Below are 3,231 nucleotides of genomic sequence, written 5' to 3' on the forward strand. Positions count from 1 at the left end.
GCAGGGACGTGCGTGCGAGGCCTCACTCATGAACCAGGAGTTATGAAACAGGGGTTGGGGCGTCTGGTGGTTCAGTCGGGTAAGCGTCTGACTTCAGCTCAGGTCATGATCTCCTGGTTCCTGATTGGGAGTCCTGTGTCCAGCTCTGTGCTGCCAGCCGAGAGCCTGGAGCTGCTTCAGACTCTGTGTCCCTCTCTCTTTCTGTCCCTCCCCTGCTCAGGCTCGCTCGCTCGCTCGCTCTCTCTCTCAAAAACAAATAAATATATTTTTTTTAAACGAGGTTTTTCTGGGCCTTTCACAGCTGCTGCGTGACCTTGGGCCACGGGAGGTTTCCTATTAACTCTGCAGCTGGATTTATCTGTATCTGTCCTCTGACTCTGAGTATCAGCTGAGATGATTTTTCTTTCTTCGCTTTGATTTTCCAGTCCTTGCTGGTTTCACATCTGACACGCGGGGAGCCACAGAAGGAAGGTAAAGTGTCACCTGTCAGGGCGCACAGACTGCTGACCTGCTGGTGGAGGGAAAGCAGACAAGGCTCCGGGCTGCTGGGAAAAGGAACTGGCACTGGATGAAGTCAGAAACGTCAAGGTGCCAGAAACCATTAAAGTTGCAGATCAGGGGAAACCCACACAGCATCAGGAGCCCAGAAAGAAAGAGCCCAGGACGGCCCGTCTAGGGGAGACAGAAGGACGAGAGCTCAGCTCTTCCAGCACAAAAGTCCTGCTGCGCACACAGCAGTGTGTCTGGAGGGACTGAGCAGGGACGGAGCAGCAGGACGGACCACCCTGCAGTGCCTGGACCCCACTCCTGGCTCTGGGAGCTGCACGGGGAGCGGCTGCAGGCAGGGGCTGTGCACATCCGTCTGTCCAGGACACAGAAACAAAGCCACAGCGGACAGTGTCACTGAGCTCGCCCTTCTCCAGACAGTGAGGGGCTTGCTGGGACCTCTCGGGTCCTGTTTCTCCCCCACCTCAGTGAGCCCTGGGTCCTGGTCCTCACCAGGCCCAGGTGCCCTGGAGCCCAGACAAGGATCAACACAGCATCTAGGCTGTAAAGGAAGCAGAGTTCTAGCCCTGCCAAGTAGTGAGGGAGCCACAGAAGGGGAGAGGGAGCAGGGGGAGGAGGGGAGGGGAGCAGAGGAGGAGAGAGGGAGAGTGAGGGAGAAGACCAGGGAGGGGAGGAGGGGTGAGGAAGAGTAGGGGAGGAGAACTGGGAGAAGAGGAGGAAGATGGTTATGGGGAGGAGGAAGAGGGTGTGAGCAGGGGGAGGGGGAGAAGGGGAAGAGGAGAGGAGGAGGGGGCAGAGGAGGAGGAGGAGTGGAGGGAGAGGGGAGGGGGAGAGGAAAAGGGAGAGATGAGGAGGGGGAGAGGAGAAGTGGGAGAGGGGAGGGAGCAGAAAGGGGAGGTGAGCAGGGGGAGGAAGACTGAGAGGGGCTGAGGGCAAGGGAGGAAGTAGGAAAATGGAAGGATATGGCAAAGCCACAAATCCCCAGTGGCCGAGAGAGCTCAACCCCAGGGCTGAGGGGGTCACCCCCTAAATGTTGGGAGGATCCACAGCTCTGGAGGGAAGCAGGGAGTGGCCGGGGAGGCGGGTGTGGCGGGGGTGCCCTTCATCTCCACCAGAGCCTCACCCTCGGTAGGACAGACCCTGAAGGTGTTATGCCCACGTTTCCAATATCGCTCCAAAGGAAAACAGAGACTACCAGGGAGACCGAGTCACACATGCAAAAGCAAAGGGCTTTATTACGGGCTTAAGTTCGGGCTCACAGACTCCACCACCCGCTGGCCACGTGGAGAGAGCCCCGAACACGGCGGTCGCAGCGTAGGGGCTTTTTGAGGAAGGGGGCGTTACAGGAAATGACGACACAGGCACAGTGATCCATTCCCTACCCCCCTATCAATTAAGGAAGTGGTGGGAGCTAATCATAACATTTAGGGTATGAACCAATCACAGAGTGGGCCCAGGACCCTCATGTAGGGCGTGACTAAGACCCTCACGTAGGGCGGGGGTGGATAGCCTCCATCTTTAGACCTGCTCCTAGAAAGGTCAAAGGTGTTATCTGGCCTCTCCTGATTGGGTGCCACAGGAGTTGTCCCTACTTCCCTGGGCAATGTGCACCCTTCCATTGGCCAATGATATGGAGAAGCCAGCACCGTCCCCTTTAAGAACAGGGGAAGGCTGAATCAGACCTGTGTCCTTACAAAGGAACCCGGCCCACGGCTTGCTGGGTGCTCAGGCCGCCAGGCCCTCAGCAGGTGTTCAGGGACCTCGCAAGCCCACTGGGTCAGGAGCAGCCTCAGAGAGGGGCATGTGTGCTGTGCCCACATCCCGGCAGGGGGCGCCCAGGAGCCCCCAGTTTTGAGACTTCCCCTCTACCTTCGGGTTTTTTTTTTTCCATTTATTTCTTCTTTTCTTTGCTTTTTAATTTTTTCCCAATTGGGGTGACATCCCATAACACAAAGTCAACCACGGTAAAGTACCGATCCAGTGCCATGCAGCACACTCACAAGCTTGTGTGGCCACCACCTTGGCGTCTTCCAGAACAAAACCCCAACTGCTGTGTGGTTGTTTCCCCCTTATCCCCACTGCTGACAGCCATCCACCTGCTGTCTGCCTGTCTGCCTGTCTGTCTGTCTGTATGTATGCATACCTCTCCCGGACAGGCCACGTGGGACCCTCCGGTCTGGGCCCTGTTGTGCCTGTCCTTCCACCTGCACTCAGGGAGCCCGTCCCCATCTGAGGTGAATCTCTGCCCACTGCGGGGTAAGGTTACTGTCTCCGGCTGCTCTTCCCACTCAAATAAAAGGCTGCAGACCCTGCACATGCCCGGAAAGGACCACTTGTCCAGGGAGCCCACCTTCAGGATTCACTCTCCTAGAAAAGCATCACCACCTGCTTCCATCACCGCTGCCTTCTCCAAGGTCACCTGCCCGTCCTCCCTCCTCACTCAGAAGTACACCCCCGCTGGGTGTTAGCTATGTCATTATCTGCTTAAAGCAATGCACCTGAGATGAAAAGAGTGGCAGGCACAATTCTTCATATTTACATGGACGAGGGGAGCAACTTGATGACCAAAGAGTTCCCTCTCCTGAGGGGAACACAGAGGGCCCTTTGGGTTGGCAGATCAGCCGCTGTGTGAGCACGGACTTTGGGAAGGGGACACAAACCTTCAGTCCATAACATTCTGCCAAATTCAAGTAAACACCCACCTCCAGGAGGGACAGGAGCTTT

The 3,231-nt window shown here is 56.7% G+C and overlaps 1 protein-coding gene across 1 annotated transcript in view; it reads right to left on the bottom strand.

Annotated features, from left to right (window-relative positions):
- Positions 1 to 3,231, bottom strand: part of BTNL10 (butyrophilin like 10) — a 29,676-nt gene that overhangs the window by 23,530 nt on the left and 2,915 nt on the right. The gene's annotated exons all lie outside the window — the stretch shown is intronic.

Source organism: Suricata suricatta, chromosome 6 (genome assembly GCF_006229205.1).
Source record: "Suricata suricatta isolate VVHF042 chromosome 6, meerkat_22Aug2017_6uvM2_HiC, whole genome shotgun sequence".
NCBI lineage: Eukaryota > Metazoa > Chordata > Mammalia > Carnivora > Herpestidae > Suricata > Suricata suricatta.